Raw genomic sequence first — 20,678 nt, 5'->3', positions numbered from 1 at the left:
CTGGCGGCGACGTCCTGATGCTCGAAAATATTTTGCAATAATGGAATTGAAAGTATAATAATGAATGCTTTTCCTATGCGTGAAATTTTTAAACTGTGACGGCAATGCATTTGTTACAGTCCTTGCTGTTGTTGTTGTGTTGAACTTTGAGAATGGCACACACCCACAAGGGGGATTGGCCGCACATGTAAGCGGAAAAAATAGGTTATAGACTGCATGGTTTTAAAATATATATATATATATATATATATATATATATATATATATATATATATATATATATATATATATAATAGGAGAGGCAAGAAAGCCTTACTGATCATAAAACAAAAATCAATTTCGTGATGCTGCCGTTCAATATCCCATCATCGTTGTTGTTCTCTTCCTAGCTTGTTTTTTTTTTTGTGTGCTTTCTCATAGAACAAGTTGTTTTCGAGCGGACGGATTTTCAAAATGCATCACCCTCTCCCCTGCATGCAATAACGACCTAGTGACGCTGCAGGTATTTGTATAAATGAATAAAACAGTAAACAGCGAGTTGATTTCTGTAATTATAGATGAGCTAAGTATACGCGGCAAGTGCTTTGCGTGCAGGATGTAGAAATACGCATTTCATAGACACGATCTGATAAAAGAAACAGGAACAGAGGAGGCTTTAGCACGGTGGCTATCTCGGTTCTAAAACAAAAGTTTTTTTTGTGTGTGTGGCAGAGCACACGTCAGTACTGGAAACCGCAGCTCAGATAGGTAACGACGACAGCGCCGCCAGCAGAGACTACAGAAAGCCACTTGCACGTCATGTATTTGAGGCCTGACTGAGAGCGCCTTCGGCAGGTCCGCAGCAGCGGAGGAAAGTCACAATGGATGGAAATTTTGCACACACAACAACGTGAGCAAGAAAGGGGAACACACAGGGGCGAACCAAGCAAAGCCTTGAGGGTCGGGGGCCTGAAGCCTTCGCGAATGCAGAAAGACAGAGACCGCCGTTGGGACGCAGCATCTCTGCATACTGAGGGGAAGGTTTAATTTATGGGGGTTTAACGTCCCAAAGCGACTCAGGCCATGAGAGGTGCCGTAGTGATGCGCTCCGGAAATTTCAACCACCTGGGGTTGTTTAACGTGCACTGACATCGCGCAGTACACGGGCCTCTAGAATTTCGCCTCCATTGAAATTCGACCGCCGCGGCCGGGATCGAACCCGCGTTTTTCGGCCCAGCAGCCGAGCGCCATAACCACTCAGCCACCGCGGTGAGTGAGCACAGATTGTAAAGCGTAATCAAACACAGTTCGTTCATTAACGCGATAAAGGCCATGCAGCATTGTGCTCCGCGCATGCTACTTTCCTGGTCGTGTGACAAAGTTTAACGCTAACAAGGCCAAAAGGGATTCCGGAAACAAAGAGCAAGGCTTGCGAAGCATGTATCCAGTTGGGCTGTGTGACATTCCGTGTGTGCTACGAGGATCCACGTTCGACGGCGCGGCGTAGACGGAGACCCGTGACAGCGGCATCATCAATTACCCAGCCATGCTCTTTGAGTGACGACCAGAAAAACCGGTCCCGCCGCCGCCCCGGGGAAACAGGCTTTATCCTCCCCAATTTCCGGTTACATTCCAGGACAAGGGAGCTGTCAGCGGGCCAGAGCGCGCCGTACCACAGCCGACGCTATGCGAAACCGCGAAGACGACATTCTTTCCCTCCCCCCCCCCCTTCTTTGTCGTGGGCTATCGCCGGGAAGGCACCCACAGCTTCCCAGAAGGGCCGCGACGGACACCTGTCATGGCGGACAGGCAGTACTCGCCAAGAATGTGGAAAGACAGGCGCTAGTGAATTAGCTCCGAAGAGAGAGCCTGTGTATACTCTCACTTGAGAGAGAGTGGTGGCGTTTTTGTTGTTTATTTAGTTTGTATTGTTAACAGACTCTGGGTTCGAGGCTAAGCCCAACCCAAAGGGGTGGTCCCCATCTCGCATGTTATTTTGGATTGGAGAATTGATGCTTTGGGCGGGCCACTGGAAATGACCGCCCTTAGTCCTTTGTTAATCAAGTGCTTAAAAGCACATGTAAACGGATGCAGTCCAGTCTGAGCTGGGGCTCCATGCTTAGCATGTAATGTGATGCTACTTAGGCACTAACCTGCCCGGTCGATGAGTAAAGTAGTGCAAAGTTTGTTCTTTTGTAAATTCAGTTCTGCTTTTTCCAGTTTAACTCTCTGTATATGTATGTTGTAAAATTATGTTCTGCTGTCATCATCTACAAGCTCGCCTCCTGTTCATCTTCCAAGCCGAACGACACTAGAGGAAGGGTTTGTGAACCATCCTCGAAGAAACGGACGACTATCGAAATTCTACTGCAAGCACGCTCAGGACGACATCGTTCGCCAAGAGGGCCTTCAGCGCCGAAGCCCGTCGGCGTGCAGCTTCTGCCAGCAACCGCTCGAGCCCAACTCCGGAGCCACTCCATCGCCCCCATGAAGTCGTCGGCACGTAAGCTCGGACGCCCCAGCCTCTGATGTATAATCTTAATCATGTGTAATTATTGAATATACCTGTTTGTTTAAACTGAGCCATACGGTGTCTCTTTGCCTCTCCGTCCCGTGTGGACCTGCGCATTATGGGGGTCATCACACTGGTGTCAGAAGTGGGGTCTCAAAAGCAAATGTCCTCTGAATGCTGTGACATTCATGACTTCAAAATTGTAATCAAAAGGGAATCACGGGACTGATTGTGGGACTTTTACCCCCATTTGAGAGGCTTGAGGCACTGGAGGGCTTGAAAAAAAAAATGACTGTATCTGAGGGAGCTCCCACTCCACAGCCGTCGCTCGGAGAAAGCATGCTGGCATTAGGAAGCGTCATTCCGACGTTTACGGGAGATAAGACAGGGGTTCCAATCTGCGATTTCTTTTCCATGCTAGAAGAGATTGGGAAAATGGGGGGATGGTCCGATGCTCAAATGCTGGGAATGGCGAGGTGTAAGATGGCAGGAGCTGCTCATGATTTTGCATGGCGAGACGAAAAAGTAAAATCCACAAAATCATTTGCGAAATTTAAGAAGCTCGCGTTTGAGCATTTTGACACTGAACCACGTCACGTGCGAGTACAAAGGTTCCGTGACGCCGGACAGATGGTAGGGGAGGACGTGCGAACGTTTGCGTCGCGGCTTCAGCGATTAGCGCGCGATACGTTAAGCAGGGAGGAGGAAGGAGACCAGCTTAAGAAGAAATACGCGGAGGATATACTTAAAGAGGAAATGACCGCTTTGTTCGTGGCTGGTCTGCAAGACCCCGTGCGCCGGTTCGTGCTCTCGCGCAAGCCGAGCAATTTCGACCAAGCCGTGGAGGCCGCATTGAATGAGGAACAAAATGAGGCGTTAACGACAGCCGCAGCGAGAGTACGCGTCATAGAGAGAGCGGTGCTCAACCCTGAGGTTGCTCTCTTGACAGAGCGGTTAGATCGCTTAGAACAGCTGCTATCTCAGCAGGTAGAATGCCAGGTTGAAGCGCGCGCTCAACAGCGCCCATTCGCTGGAAACCGGAGACCGCCACAAAGCTACAGGCGCGGTATGCGAGATTTTGAAGAAATCGTATGCTTCGCTTGCCAGGGTCGCGGACACATCGCCAGGTTCTGCCAAAACGTGCGCCGTGGGGAGCCACAAAGAGAAGCAGGCGAGACACGCCCTAAGCAAGCCTACAGCGGGGCTCCAGATACCGAGTCAAAAAACTAGTTAGTCCTCCCCAGCCTGAGGAGCGTGGGGAGGGAGCAGTAGATGATGAGGTGGTGGTAGTTTGTGTGGCCGACGAGGCATGCCCTGTTGTGCGTTGCAAGTTAAATGGTTGTTGTATGGAATTGTTGATAGATACGGGGTCAAAGGTGACATTGCTTAAGGAGAGCAGTTCTAACACGCTTCGAAGGAAGGGGGACCGCGAGGTGTTGGAAGCGTCTGGTGGTATGGCAACCAAATTTGTAGGCATAACGGGGGATCCTCTTGGCATAAGTGGACTCTACCGGTTACACTTCTCTCTCGGCGGAATTGCATTGGAGCACCCCTGCTACGTATGCCCGGACACGGTGTCTCTGCCAAACGGAGTGTCAGGTATATTAGGGCAGGATTTTTTGAGAAAAGGGAAGGTAGTAGTCTCATTCTCTGAGGAAGAGGTTAATGCGGGCGGCTCAAAAGTTCCGTTTTTGAACAGGAGAGGGGCTGAGATTCGCATTACCGATATTGACACCCGTCAAACAGTGGGATCATTGGAGAAGGTATATTCGCGGGTTGCCGTCCGGCTGGTCGAGGAGGCGGTCGTCCTTCCTTGGTCGGAGCACATTTTGTACGCGTTTGTGCCTTCAGATGTAGAGAGCGGCGCCGTGGGAGTGCTTGAGCCGGTCGACTCTCTCAGCAATGGCCTGAAGGCAGCCGCGTGCCTCGTGACAGTTAATGACGCCCACAGAGTGCCCCTACGGGTGGTTAACTGTAGCCAGCAGCCACTGAGCCTTCCCAAGAACAAAACATTGGCTTTCTTCACCTCTGCGATAGAGCAACGTGAGCCCACCGATACGGTACTCGCAACTGTAGAGCATGCTAGTCCTTCGGCTGCTCCAAAGGTGTCGTTCGATCTTTCTCACGTAAAATCCAGGGAGAGGGAGGCTCTGGCTGGTTTGCTGAACGACTACTCGGAGGTATTTGCCGCGTCCAACCTGGATTTGGGCTGCTGTGGCGTTATAAAGCACAGGATAGAAACCGGCACTTCATCGCCCGTTTACCAGCGTGCGTACAGGATTCCTTACTCCCAACGTGAGGAGATGGAGCGGCAGGTGCAGGACCTGATTGATCGCGGCATTGTCGAACACTCAAAGTCACCCTGGGGAGCACCAGCACTATTGGTGGAAAAGCCAGATGGCTCGTATCGATTGGTAGTGGACTACCGCAAACTAAATGCCGTAACTCGCATCGATCCATACCCCATCCCCAATATACAGGAGACGCTTTCTCAGCTGGGCTCTGCCAGGTACTTCACGGTAGTGGACATGGCGGCGGGATTCTGGCAGATAGCAATGGATCCGGCAGATGCCGAGAAAACGGCATTCAACACGCCCTCAGGGCACTATGAATGGAAAAGAATGCCGATGGGTCTGGCCAACAGCCCTGCTGTCTGGCAGAGAACCGCTGATGTTATCCTGGCAGGTCTTCTGGGGAGGCTGTGCTTCGTGTATATGGATGACGTTATCATATACAGTGGCAGTTTTGATAACCATTTGCGCGATATTGAGCAGGTTTTGGTGCGACTAAGAGCAGCGGGTCTCAAACTGAAGCCCTCTAAGTGCCAATTCCTCAAAAACGAGGTGAAATACCTCGGGCACGTTGTTTCAGCTGACGGCGTGCGACCGGACCCTGAGAAACTAAGGTGTGTCTCGGATTTTCCATCCCCGACTAGCGTCCGCCAGGTCCGGCAGTTTCTCGGCCTGATCGGTTACTACCGAAGGCACATAGAGGAGTTCGCCAAGCTCGCTAAGCCGCTCACCGCCTTAACAGCCAAAAATGTCGCCTTTCGTTGGGACGAAAACGCGGAGAATGCTTTTGGGGCCCTGAAAAGGAAGCTAATGAGTGCACCGCTGTTACGCCACCCGGATTTTAGTTTGCCCTTCGTTATGGCCACAGATGCGTCAAAGTTCGCAGTTGGTGCCGTGCTATCTCAGGTTATCGAGGGCAAAGAACATCCCGTTGCTTTTGCTAGCCGACAGTTGAGCCCCACAGAGCAAAAGTACGGAGCTACGGAAAGGGAGTGCCTCGCCGTTGTCTGGGCAGTAAAGCACTTCAGATGCTACCTTTACGGCCGCAAATTCAAGCTAGTCACAGACTGCCATCCTCTGAAATGGGTGATGAGTGTCAGGGACCCTAGCTCGCGACTCGCTAGATGGAATCTACACCTGCAGGAATACTGCTTTGAAGTTGAGCACAAGTCAGGAAAGACACATCTGAATGCTGATGCACTCAGCCGCACAGCTGCCGTGGCAGCTATAGAAGAGTTTGTCCCCGTAGTCGACCCCGCCGAATTACGCACAGAGCAGTGCAAAGATCCTGACCTGAAGCGAATAATCGAAAGCTTAGAGGGCGCACCGTCTCATCCCGAACAGCTAGGTTATTTCATTGACAAAGACGGCACCCTGTGTCGGCGCACGAGGCCAACCAGGAAAGGGAGACCAGAGAAAACCGCTTGGGAGAGAGTCGTCATACCTCGGTCGTGGACAGAAAGGGTTCTTCGCGCGTTTCACGATGCGCCATGCGCCGGTCATTTTGGCGTAGCGAAGACACGCAGGCGTGTGGAGCGTTTGTACTTTTGGAGTGGCATGCGACAGGATGTTAGAGACTACTGTGCGAAGTGTCATTCCTGTCTCGAAAGAAAAACACCCAAGGGACGAAGACCAGCTCCAATTCAGCCGTTCCCTGAGGTTTCGGCTCCCTTCGAGCGGACAGGTATGGACATAATGGGCCCATTGCCCACGACCACTTCCGGAAACAAGTACATTTTAGTATTTGTCGACCACCTTTCAAAATACGCGGAAGCGGTAGCACTCCCAGATCAGAAGGCAGACACGGTTGCAAGAGCATTTGTCGAACAGATCGTGCTCCGACATGGACCCCCGAGGCAACTCTTGACAGATCGGGGAACGAACTTCGTGTCGCAGCTAATGAGGAGAGTTTGCGAGCTGCTTAAGATCGCTAAGAAGCAGACAACACCGTACCATCCGGCTTGCAACGGCGCGGTGGAGCGACTGAACCAAACCGTGGCCGGGTTCCTGTCGCATTTTGTTTCGCGCGACCAGCGGGACTGGGACTTGTGGCTCCCGTATGCAATGTTTGCCTACAATTCCGCAGCACACGAGAGCACGGGCGAATCGCCATTCTTTCTTCTCTACGGCCGAGACCCGGACCAGCCTAGTGAAGTGCCAGAGGGCCCCCGTCGTGTCCCATACGCTTCACTGGACGATTATAAGGTTGAGCTAGAATCGCGCTTGCAAGTGGCGAGGGACATCGCAAAGGAGTCCTTAAAGAAAGCGGCGAAGCGCAGGAAGGAGGTGCACGATCGCAGTGCTAGAGACGCGCCGTTTGATGTGGGGGACAGCGTGTACATTGAAAACTGCCAAAGGCAGATTGGGCTAGCTCGTAAGTTCCAGACGAAGTGGAGAGGACCGTGCGAGGTTGTCGAGAAGCTTTCTCCGGTAAACTTCAGAGTCCGAGACGTGAACCGGCGTTTGATAAGGATACACGCAAATGGCCTCAAGTCGGCACCGGTTCAGTATTCACGAAATGAGGAAAGGGAAAGCGCGGATTTTGATGGGGACAGAAGTGAAGCGGAGCGCGCAGATAGTTCGCAAGAAACGCCCTCTCCTGCATTTGTTCGGCAGGCGCCCGAGGTGACGGCCGGAATGCCACCGGATTTACTTCATGCATTGCTAGAAGAAGAAGCGCGCGAGGTTGCCGCGCAGATAACGCCAGGAGAGGCTCCTGCCACGAGCCCTCGCGAGTCCCAAAGCAGACAAAGGGGCACAGACTTACTTAGTATGACTCATGAAGGCCGATATCCGCTGCGAAATCGGAAAGCTAAGTCGGACTAATGGCGTAAACAGAGCGGAGTTGTGAACTGGTTAGAATTGTGTAATGCCGCAGCTCATAACATTGCTATGTGCTTATGTGTTAAGTTATCGGAGTTGGTAGTTAAACCTTTCTGTCATTAAGTAACACCTGCACAGGAGAGCATGCGGAGCGCATGCAGAACCTGCCCTACTTCCTTTCGTTATCTATATTTTTGTCTGTGCCGTGATCGTGCTAGAAGTGGGAGCTCCTTTGTAACTGTGGTAAATTTATTTCGTCCAGTTTGGACTAGAAAGGAGAGGCTTGGGTGCTGAGTTTCATGTTTATCTGTAAAAGAAGATCAGTGCTGCCCCTGGAGACGCCAGTATTGACAGCGGAGGCATATGGTGTTGTGCAGTGGTGTTGAGTGCAGCGAAAAGTGTTTTGTCGGACGCACTGTGCGAGGCGATTCAGAAAGACAAGGGGGGCTGCGTGGACTCAAATGTTCGGAGAACATTCTTCTGGAGGGTGAGCGAGTGTGACATTCCGTGTGTGCTACGAGGATCCACGTTCGACGGCGCGGCGTAGACGGAGACCCGTGACAGCGGCATCATCAATTACCCAGCCATGCTCTTTGAGTGACGACCAGAAAAACCGGTCCCGCCGCCGCCCCGGGGAAACAGGCTTTACCCTCCCCAATTTCCGGTTACATTCCAGGACAAGGGAGCTGTCAGCGGGCCAGAGCGCGCCGTACCACAGCCGACGCTATGCGAAACCGCGAAGACGACATTCTTTCCCTCCCCCCCCCCCTTTGTCGTGGGCTATCGCCGGGAAGGCACCCACAGCTTCCCAGAAGGGCCGCGACGGACACCTGTCATGGCGGACAGGCAGTACTCGCCAAGAATGTGGAAAGACAGGCGCTAGTGAATTAGCTCCGAAGAGAGAGCCTGTGTATACTCTCACTTGAGAGAGAGTGGTGGCGTTTTTGTTGTTTATTTAGTTTGTATTGTTAACAGACTCTGGGTTCGAGGCTAAGCCCAACCCAAAGGGGTGGTCCCCATCTCGCATGTTATTTTGGATTGGAGAATTGATGCTTTGGGCGGGCCACTGGAAATGACCGCCCTTAGTCCTTTGTTAATCAAGTGCTTAAAAGCACATGTAAACGGATGCAGTCCAGTCTGAGCTGGGGCTCCATGCTTAGCATGTAATGTGATGCTACTTAGGCACTAACCTGCCCGGTCGATGAGTAAAGTAGTGCAAAGTTTGTTCTTTTGTAAATTCAGTTCTGCTTTTTCCAGTTTAACTCTCTGTATATGTATGTTGTAAAATTATGTTCTGCTGTCATCATCTACAAGCTCGCCTCCTGTTCATCTTCCAAGCCGAACGACACTAGAGGAAGGGTTTGTGAACCATCCTCGAAGAAACGGACGACTATCGAAATTCTACTGCAAGCACGCTCAGGACGACATCGTTCGCCAAGAGGGCCTTCAGCGCCGAAGCCCGTCGGCGTGCAGCTTCTGCCAGCAACCGCTCGAGCCCAACTCCGGAGCCACTCCATCGCCCCCATGAAGTCGTCGGCACGTAAGCTCGGACGCCCCAGCCTCTGATGTATAATCTTAATCATGTGTAATTATTGAATATACCTGTTTGTTTAAACTGAGCCATACGGTGTCTCTTTGCCTCTCCGTCCCGTGTGGACCTGCGCATTATGGGGGTCATCACAGCTGACTTCACCGCTTTAAGGTTACAAATGTGCGACAGCCATTCTGTGTGGCACAGGTCACAGATATGGTAAAAGCAGCTATTTGCACAAAGGTGCAGAAATTAATGCTGAAGTTAGAACTTTGGAGGCGTCGCGAATATGAAACGGTAGTTGTTCTGAAACAAGGACATATCACGCCGTGCGCTCCAGCGCTTCTACAGCTTCATTACTGAGAGACTCTCGGTAAGGAAACCTTAATGACGGGAAGGGCCAAGGAAGCAAGCAAGCTACTTAGGCTCACGTAGGCGAAATGGAGTGTTTGGCACTTCCCCGTTCTTCACACACAATGTGGGCCGTCAAAACTAAGACATCCAGCTCAGCGCAGTTTAGAAGCGAAGCACAGTAAACAAAGAAGCCGGAATTGCAAGGAAGTGAGGCAAACGACAACAACAACACGCAGCGCCATTAACTCTTTGAGGACAACAACAACAAGAGCCGTAACACTGCGAGATGAAGATGGCTACCTTTGTTGGCAGTGTTTCTCGATGCCAAAGATCTGCCCACACAGACTGTGACACGCTAATGTGCTGTTTCGTCGCCCTGTTGTCGTGATGACGCGATTCTCGCTCGAAGTGCTGCTTTGTCACGAACTCGGCAGCGGAACCAAGAGGAACTGCTGAACACTAAACCAGTCCTTTTTCTACGATGAACTAAGGAATGCGTTCGTTCGTATTAAAGTACTCTTCCCTCACTGGATATCAAAGCTCGGCTATTTCTAAGTGATGGTTACTCGCACTGATTACGTGGGAATTGTGCTGTGCTAACAACAGCGTGGTCTAACTTTTCAGTATCAACGCTATCTCCGGGCAGAATCTCGCTATCTTTTCGTAGTCGGAGCGAAATTCTTGGGGCTCCGTGACTACTCCCTAACCTGCCTCTCGATTGCATCAGGCGCACTCAACAGTGACATAGCCATGGCTGTGTCCGTGCGTGTTGCGTTGTTGACAAAAGCGACTTTTATATTCGAAATGTATTCATTACAGCTATAAATTTTTTGTTATTCGTGCAAAACGGCTTGAAGAGGGCACGCTTACGTGACTGCGGTCTCGTTATCGAGGCTAATCTAAAGTGGCAGCCACAAATGTTGTCTACATCAGCGCAATGTAAACGCCGCGAGCAACTGCATGGCCAAGAAAAGACAACGCAATGGACGACCATCCAGTATAATAATAATAATAATAATAATAATAATAATAATAATAATAATAATAATAATAATAATAATAATAATAATTGGTTTTTTGGGGGAAGGGAAATGACACAGTATCTGTCTCGTATCTCGGCGGGCACCTCAAACGCGCCGAAAGGGAAGGGATAAAGGAGGGAGTGAAAGAAGAAAGGAAGAAAGAGGTGCCGTAGTGGAGGGCTCCGGAATAATTTCGACCACCTGGGGTATTTAACGTTCACTGACATCGCACAGCACACGGGCGCCTTTGCGTTCTGCCTCCATAATAATGTCGTGAAAGCATTTTCTGACGACTACGACGGGCTAGAAATTGCAAGATGGTGCACTAGAATTCGACTTTATTACCTTTAAATAAGGAAAAAGAGGAGAGGAGAGATAGAAAGACAAAAAAATTACGGCATGCTTTGCTCCGTTCAAAGGTGTCGCCTGAAGTGAGGTAAAGTTGCGCCACGTAAAGGAGACGTAAAAGCGAAACTGACCGACGCATAAAGACGCCTTCTCTCTCTTACGCAACCATCACCTTCGCGGACGAAATCACTCAAGGCGCACTTACGGTTATCCATTTCAGAAAACGAGCGTATTGGAATACGACCTCAGTGCCGCGCTGCGGCCGCAATCACTGGTCGACCATTTGCAGGGATAGGTCGCGTCCGCGTTAATGCACGGGAGATCGCGCGGTGACCGGCTCTTGGGGCGGTCATGCGCCCAGCTAGCTCGCGCGCGTTTCTGTAAGAGCGCACAATAGGCTGTGAAAAAAGACTGCATCTCGGCCTCGAATGAGTTATAGCGTTGCTGCAGTTATGCGGACATTACTGCAGCGGAAACGAGGCTGGAATGATGCCTTGCGAGCGGGGCGCCGTCGGTATACGCATATTCGGGATTCGTGAAAAGCTATACGCGTTAACTTTTCGACGCTGTAGATGCGGATAAACGGCCTCGAACAACAGCTGCGCCGGTTTTCTTGAAGGTCCCCTTTGATGTCCACGTATTGAGCGCTTATATACTTGTGCGATTTTCATATGCTCTGGCCCACATACATCGAGGTATCCCCAGGGCCTACCGTCCAAACCAAGGCGCGTGTCTATTTTCAGCACCCGAAGCCGTGACTCAGTGGTTAGGGCGCTCGGCTAGTGATCCGGAGTACCCGGTTTCGAACCCGACCGCGGCGGCCGCGTTTCGATGGAGGGGAAACGTAAAATGCGCCCGTATGTCGTGCGATGTCAGTGCGCGTTAGAGATCCCCAGGTGGTCGAAATTATTACCAGAGCCCTCCACTACGGCACCTCTACCTTTCTTCTTTCACTTCCTACTTTATCCCTTCCCTTACGGGGTGGTTCAGGTGTCCGCCGATATGTGAGACTGCACCATTTCCTCTCCCCAAATAATAATAATAATAATATTTGGTTTTGGGGGAAAGGAAATGGCGCAGTATCTTTCTCATATATCGGGGGACACCTGAACCGCGCCGTAAGGGAAGGGATAAAAGAGGAAGTGAAAGAAGAGATGAAGAAAGAGGTGCCGTAGTGGAGGGCTCCGGAATACTTTCGACCACCTGGGGATCTTTAACGTGCACAGACATCGCACAGCACACGGGCGCCTTAGCGTTTTGCCTCCATAGAAACGCAGCCGCCGCGGTCGGGTTCGAACCCGGGAACTCCGGATCAGTAGCCGAGCGCCTTTACTCAGCCACGGCGGCGGGTATACACCTTACCACGGGTCAAAACTTCCCTTTCAGCCTATCTGTCAACCTCATCGCACTGCGAGCGAGTGCGTCGTATTAAGCCGGTCCCTTTTCCGGTGTACCTGTCATCGTCTGTACAGCTGCATGCCTCCGCCAACACTGATTCCGTTCGGAATGCTCCGTTCCCCTCCCGCTGTTTTTCGAGAGCGCTGTGCCGCACGACTCACACGCACCGCGCTATGCCACGCGCCACTCTAGCGTAGACGGAAAGACACGCGCCGTCCCCGCCATTTCGTCTTCTTCCCAGCGCCGACAGCTGAGGCAACGGAAAAGCGGGCCAATTACATGCCGAGCCTCTCACGACACGACCCGACATGCAAATGCGATAACGCCGAGACAGATCGGCCGGCGACGCGAAGCCGAGCGCGCGGCGCTTACTAGAGCGAGGCGGCGACGAAGAAGACGGAGGCGTGGGTGACCGCCTCTGAGGTGCGTTTACCTGAGGAACGCGGCACATATGATGCGTGCGGCTTACTAAGTGGCAAGCAGGCAGCGAAAGCCACTGGCATTTTTTTCCGAGCGTTTTAAGCTGCGAAGAAGCGTTCTTCTCTACGCGTATCACCATATTTGCCGCGCCTTGTGTATACGTTCGGGCTGCCTCTCGGAGCGCGTGGCGGGTTCGTATGCAAACAGTGAAGTGTGTTGCAGGTCTTTGGGAATACAAAGAGGAAGAAAATTGTGGGCATTTTTTTTCTTTCTCTCGCTTCTTGACAAAAAGCGTTGGCGGTTGTGTTTTTTTCAGTCGTTTCAAGTTAACGGTGTCAGCTATGAATCAGTAACGGGCCGAAAAAAAACTGTCGGGGCTGGTCGGTAATGCTTTCTAGAATAGTTTTAAAAGAGACGTACGCCTTTGGTGTGAATGCACACAGCACTCAGGCTATAAAGCGTGCATCGGCCGAGCACCTTTCTTTATTCCTTTCTTTCTTTCTTTCTTTCTTTCTTTCTTCCTTCCTTTCTTCTTTCTTTCTTTGTTATCTTTCTTCCTTTCTGTGTTCTCTTTCTTTCTTTTCTTTCATTCTTTCTTTTTCTCTTTTTTCTTTATCTCTCTCTCTCTCTCTCTCTCTCTCTAAATTTGTTTTCATTAAAGCCGGTTCTCTCCTACCCTAATGTGCGCATTAACTAATCAGCACGCCTCCAAAGTATCTGCGACGGATGAGCCCAGGTGACAGGTGTGTGACTGGGTTAACAACGGTAATCGCTCCAGGGTTGGAAACCCTCTAACAACAAACCGCGACGCGGCAGACGATCTCGCTCTGTACGTCCCCGAAGAACACACAGCCCGGATGGTGGTGGTAGTGGTTTTATTAAAAATAATAGTAAAAAGGAAGGAAAAGATTTTTGCTAGCCCCGGCATCTGCCATCGATACTGAAGCGCCTGAGCTGGGGCCGCGGAAATAAAGGACAGCAGGCAGAATGGAGAAATGAAATGAAAGAGGTGAGGGGACAGGAATAGAGGATAGGGGGAGAAGTAATATGTACAAACTATTTACACAGTAAGAAATGTGTCCAGGTTGTGCGCGTGATTAGTTCATTTTAGAGGAATTAAATCACACACGCGCACAGCACTGTGTAGGTTACAACTGGAGTGGGGCGTCCAGTTATTAATCGTTCAAGGTAGAACTCGCGGAGCGTTCGGTCACTGCGTGTAACTACCTGACGGAGAACAGACGGGACGTCAAGCCCGTATGTTCGAGGAATGCACAGAGGCTCACCAAAGTTCGCTCACGAGTGCGCGCACTGCCCTGCGGCCACAATAGCGTCTTGATGGAGTCCGGTAGTATGCCGTGCGCCCTATAGACCGCGAGCATATCGCGACGAGCATCGGCGAACGCGGAACAGCGAAGGAGCAGGTGTTCTAGTGTTTCCACTGCACCGCATCCGTCACGCACATCACTCGTCGCGATTCCGTAGCCCGGATGCCACTCCCTGCTTTTACAGGGTAAAGGTTGTCGAACAGTCAAAATGCAATGAAAGCCAAAAATGGTGCTGGGTTCGGAATTCACAAAACGCACTGGCGGGAAGTCGGTAGCTTCGGAACTTATCCAAAAGATGACCAGCTTGTGGCTGTTCCGCGATGTGTCTACAAGAGGTTTTGTTTTCGAACTGCGCTGCTTGCATTTGCCGATTGAGATCAAACGACGAGACCTCGGAATTAATCCGGACGCACAAAGCACAGCGCATGCGCCATCTTCGTCAAAAGTTCTCTGGACACTGGGTCTGGTCTGGGTCTGGAGGCCTTTGCGGGACTCCTGGTGCTACAAGACTTACTGAGATCACGCTACGAGAGTTAATAATAATTGGTTTTTTGGGGAAAGGAAATGGCGCAGTATCTGTCTCATATATCGTTGGACACCTGAACCGCGCCGTAAGGTAAGGGTAAAGGAGGGAGTGAAAGAAGAAAGGAAGAGAGAGGTGCCGTAGTGGAGGGCTCCGGAATAATCTAGACCACCTGGGGATCTTTAACGTGCACTGACATCGCACAGCACACGGGCGCCTTAGCGTTTTTCCTCCATAAAAACGCAGCCGCCGCGGTCGGGTTCGAGCCCGGGAACTCCGGATCAGTAGTCGAGCGCCCTAACCACTGAGCCACCGCGGCGGGTGCTACGAGAGTTCGCCACTGCCCGCGATGTGAGCGTAACTGCTCTCATATCCTGTAGGTGGAGCCACCTCGACAACCCGTGACAATGGCAGCTCTCCTGTTGTTAATAGTGTTAAAGGCCCCGTTACGCCGAAAATCCCGCGTCGGCGTTGTGAGCTAAAAATCACGAGCATGACTCTGCCACGTGATGCCCACAGAGCAACCTAGGAGGCAGGCGGGTCACCTAGGTCACGTGACCTTGCGACGTCATCACAACCTGCCCACCAGATTTTGGTCGAGCAAACTGCCCGCCGTGGCAGGTAGCAGTAAATTAATGACTGGCCGCTCGGGAAGAGCAGCATGGGTCGCACAAGGCCCACCGCCGGGAGCACCTGCCATCGCAGGGTATACTGGCACATCGCTTGCCAGCTGCACCACTGCGCCAGGAGGGGTATGGGGACTCCCAGGGAACTATGAAAGCAAAGCAGGGAATGACCACTCACAGATATGGCAGTTAACCCATTAGTCTATCGCGTCATACCCTAAAGGCGGAGCTTAAGTGATTCCTCCATTTTTGCGTCCTCGTAGTATGGAGGTAAAATAAACTGATTTGAATTTCCTAAGCTGTGAAGTGCTGGTCACTCGTTACAAACCGCACTGCACGGAAGAGCGATAGCAAAATTGAAACTTCTCTGGCGCTATATGGCGCTCACCCTTGACGTCGTAGCAATGAAAATGAGAGATAATAGTTATGACTTTCCAGCGTTTAATTCTTCTCTACTGTGCCCTAAATAACAGATGAAATTCGTAGTCCGCTCATCAGTTCCATAGAAAAATTGACGCTTAGGTAGTGCTAGCATTCTCTTGTTTGTGAACACTGAAATATTTCGAGAACAAGAGAGCCGTAGGATTACCTAATCGTCAATTTTGCCCCTGGAACTAGTACAGTGAACTACGAATTTCACCTACAATGTTTTCTGATTCAAAAACATCGACATCATGTCCATTAGGCTTCATAAAAGAGAAGGAAAAAGGCACATTTATTGACGTAAACGTTTTTCCTTCCTCATCCAAATAAAAAAAATTAGGTTAATTGTCGGACACCTAGAAACGAGAAAACTATGCTCATGCAACCAATAAAGCAATAGAAGAATTCAGAATCCCTCCATCACTGGCAGTGATGCTCCTATTTTCCCTTCTTCTGGAAATATGAAGTCTAAAACTGAACGTGAAGAAAATTAATTTCCGCAACATGGCCTTCATTTGTCCTCTTGAACTGCCATGGTTAATGAAAAAATGCTAAAAAATAACGCTTGCAAAAATTAAGACATTTTCCGAACTTCCGCAGGGAGAAAGTGCCCAAAAGAGAGATTTTTAGGATGGAGTAAGCGAATTTTAGGTTACGGAATGTAACGTCACTGATGACCTGCTGATGTAGTACAGTAAGCTCGCTTAAATTTCAAGCTGTTTCTCCAGGAAAGCTACCTTTAGCAGTGAGTGATACTAATGCAGGTCTTGCGTACCCCTCTAGCTGACACTTAATAGTGATTGGTTTTGGGGGGAAAGGAAATGGCGCAGTATCTGTCTCATATATCGGCGGACACCAGAACCGCGCCGTAAGGGAAGGGATAAAGGAGGGAGTGAAAGAAGGAAGAGAGAAGTGCCGTAGTGGAGGGCTCCGGAATAATTTCGAACACCTGGTGTTCTTTAACGTGTGCTGACATCGCACAGCACACGAGCGCCTTAGCGTATTTTCCTCCATAAAAACGCAGCCGCCGCGGTCGGGTTCGAACCCGGGAACTCCGGATCAGTAGTCGAGCGCCCTAACCACCTAGCCACCGCGGCGGGTCGTAGCTGACACTTCCGATTCTGATTTGAGCAATGTGATGAAGAGGCGATGCCGAGCACGCAAAACAATGAGGAGGAGGTACGGGCATCTCGTGCTCAAATTCGGCAAGGGGGCATCCGCCAGCTTCCCTCAAGCTTTCTGTACTCAATAAGCCTTTCCTCGTAATAATTTTGTTACGGGAACGAAACCTTTACTCAAGGTCCGTTCACGCCAGGCATACCAGGCCTACCAGGCGTACCAAGTCAGTTCCCGAAAGCGTCCAGCCGACCCAACTTCACCCTATTTTTCACGTCTACTACTTCGTCTTGGCTCATCTGTGGGAATGTTAGACAATAAGGCTTATGTAATACTGTGTTAATTTTATACGCTTCTCAAGTAGAGGAAGAACATGTACAGGCGATCATGCCACACCACCATCATTATCAGCTTGACTACGCCCACTTCAGGACAAAGGCCTCTCCCATGTCTCTCCAATTAACCCTGTCCTTTGCCAGCTGCGCTCACCCTATGCCTGCAAACTTCCTAATCACATCCGCCCACCTAACCTCCTGCCAGCCCCTGCTACGCTTGCCGTCTCTTGGAATCCACTCCGTTACCCTCAATGACCAGCGGTTATCTTGCCTTCGCAGTACATGTTCTGCCCAAGCCCACTTCTTCCTCTTGATTTCGACTAGGATGTCATTAACCCGCGTTTGTTCCCTCACCCACCCTGCCCGCTTCCGGTCTCTTAACGTTACACCTATCGTCTTCCTTTCCATGGCTCGCTGCGCTGTCCTTAACTTAAGCTGAACCCTTTTTGTTAGCCTCCACGTTTGCGCCCCGTAGGTGAGTACCTGTAACATACAGCTGTTGTACACTTTTGTCTTGAGGGATATTGGTAAACTACCATTCGTGACCTGGGAAAACCTACATGCAGGTTCTCTCAGAACATGATGCGAGAAATCTGCGTCAGTCGTATCGGTTATATATTGCGTTGCTACAATGATCGCCTTCCCGTTGCGTCTTCGAATTGTATTGGAGGCGTCCTGTATTGGTATATATTGGAGGCGTCTTTGAATTGTATTGGAGGCATCTTGTAACTGTATGTAATTAGAGGCGTCTTAGAATTGCATTGGAGGCATCCTGTATTGGTATGTATTGGAGGCGTCTTTGAATTGTATTGGAGGTATTTTGTAAGGGTATGTAATTGGAGTCGTCTTAGAATTGTATTGGAGGCGTCCTGTATTGGTATGTATTGGAGGTGTCTTTGAATTGTATTGGAGGCATATTGTAACTGTATGTAATTAGAGGCGTCTTAGAATTGCATTGGAGGCGTCTTTGAATTGTATTGGAGGAATCTTGCAATGGTATGCAATTGGAGGCGTCTTTGAATTGTATTGCCGAGTGCAGGTCTCTGGAGGTTGAGAGTAGGTGGGTAGAGGGTGGAGGTGGGTTGGTTGATGGTGGGTGGTAGGTGGTGGGTTGGTTGGCAATGGGTGAAGGATAGGTTGAGGGAAATTAGGTGAGTGGGCAGTGGGTGGAGGCCTTCTGGATGATGGAGGCGACATCACACAACCCCACGCGAACTGATTTTACTAGTGTGAGGATACACATGATAACGCATTGAAAAAAAAAACTATCGATATTTGTTCAGACCGTGTCGTACGTGATACACTGATGTTAAAACTAAGAAGTTAAACTGACAGAAGGCGGTTTATTTTAGGGAAAGACAGAGGGGTCAGCCTAAGGGATCCTTATATGCTATTTAAAAAATAACAGCGCGGAAAACGGGGACTTCAAGGGTAGAAAACACAGGACAAGCGCTGACTCTCAACTAAAGTTTAATCCCAGCAGCCAGGCAAATATAAGCGAACAGGTAACAACCAAACAATAAAACCACAAGGCACGTGCACTTTGTTGGGTCAAGATAGGCAACCTCACTGTCACGCAGGAGAGGGGATGGTTTGCTGATGCACAATCTTGGTTTCTTTCTCATTTTGTAGGCTTCTACGATAAAAGAGGCCTGCAACTCAAACTAAAATCGACACTCCGCGCATCGTGATGACTAACACGTGTTTCAATTGCCTGCTTTTATCCGCTCTGGATGCATAAGCGTTTTTTTGTTTTTTTGTGTGTGTTTTTTTAAAGGTTCCGGCGTCGCGAGTATCGGTAACGTGATCAAGGGCGCAGCATGATCAATGGCGAGAGCGCGGCTAAGCTGACGAATAGGAGGCCACGCAATTATGGAAATCGTGGAATGTCGCTTCCCGCGCGTACATTCGGCTCGCGGGGAGGACCGCGTTTCATTTCCCGGGTTATCTCACGACCATCGTGTAGCCCTATATGCCTGCCTGCTGAGTGGGGCCACCGTATCGGCACATCGAGATTCTCAGCGTGGCCACTTCAAACAGCGCCCCCTATATCTCGCGGCCAATCGAGAAAAAAAAAAAAAAACCTCCCAAGGTATACACGCCGCGACGTTCTCACGACATTATTCCCGGAGAATAATAAAAAAGAGAGATCAAAATAATAATAATAACAAATCCCTTTTTCTCGTTCAACGGAATCCATTGGCCCCTTTTCATCTTTCACCCGTTTGTTGTTTTGTTTATTTTCTTCTTTATGGAAGAGTTCGCGTAGTGCGGAGGTTACGGGAAGACCGGAAACTTGACCGCGGCGGAAACTCGACGTGACAACCGGGTCGAGTACAGGTCAGCCGGAAAACTTACTAGCAACGCATCGCGTAGTTTTCTCGTCTTCCGCGTGTGTTGCTTTACTTTTATGTTTTGCTGCACCTGGTTGTGGACTCGTTCTGCTAAATCAAACCGACTGTGCTCGCCCTGTTTCGTGCGTGAAAAAAAAAAAAAAAACAGGTGAGGTCGCCAGGTTAAAGCAGCGAGCACACGCATGCCCAATTCCAGGCCGCCGGTCCAACTGTGTTCGTTAAACTAACGCCGCTGCTGCTAGTTACGCAACGTGTACGTGTAAACACGACGCGGCAAGATTTGACCGCGGAAATTCGATTTACTGGTTTAAAACTCGCCAGACGGATTTCGCAAATGGCGAGGCCTGACCTAACTAAACTAGTTTCCTGCCTGTCTCGGCATTTTTCTTTCGTGGTTTCGTTACGTCTAGTTGCGCACTTGTTTCGTGAGAGTAAAAACAAAAAAAAAGGAAGGAACATAAATTTGTGTCCAAGTGAGTTAGGTGTGTTTTCCGCATAGGGAAAGGACAACTCTGAGAGCTCGGGAGGAACGCTTATTATACATCTGGACGCATGGTGCTAATTTGTGTGTTCCTTGTTTAGCAAAGGTGAATGCGGTGCACAGCCTTGTTGAGCCGAATAACGAAACGCAGTAATTAGAGCCGACGTCCGCATCACGACAGGCACTGCACAAGGATGCAGGGCCTGCGGTCATTGTTGTTGTTGTTGCCTTAGTGATGCGCTCGTGTGTGTCTTTTTTCCTTCATCGTCGCAAACCATCCTCGGTCCCATGCAAAGCCGTTTTAATAAGAAGCGCCCTCTATATATGTGCTATGTCCACGTGTTCTGTTTCTACTTCGCAAAATTCACAGAGTTAAGGAAAATGCTTTTAAGATCCGTGCATGAGTTTACACTAAATACAGTCGTCCACATTAAATCAGTTTCTGTCGGATCAGCAGAGAAAAAAAAACAGGAATTCTGAGGCGCAGGTTTACAGGCGCGAGTTAACTTCTAAGCGAGCTTCTCCGACGATATTTAGGAGCCTCATTCATAAACGTGTCCTACACTGAGCTGCTATTCGCTTTCAAGCTCGCAAAGAACTGCAATGCCACTGCTGGCACATGCTCGTGCTTACTCTTTACCAGTCGTCTTCGCTCTAAAATTCACCCATCAAGCCGCTCACTTACGGACAGGTTCAACGACCGCCTGGTTAACGTGACACTTTTTAAAGCCCGTCTTGTTTTCACTTTGTACGCCCCCTGTCTTTCCCTTCCCTTGATCTTTTTTTTATTTATTTTTCGCAGAGCCGACAGCGG

Source organism: Amblyomma americanum, chromosome 11 (assembly GCF_052857255.1).
Source record: "Amblyomma americanum isolate KBUSLIRL-KWMA chromosome 11, ASM5285725v1, whole genome shotgun sequence".
In the NCBI taxonomy this organism is placed as follows: domain Eukaryota; kingdom Metazoa; phylum Arthropoda; class Arachnida; order Ixodida; family Ixodidae; genus Amblyomma; species Amblyomma americanum.
The sequence above is the reverse complement of the archived record's forward strand: the minus strand, read 5'-3'. Positions refer to the sequence as shown.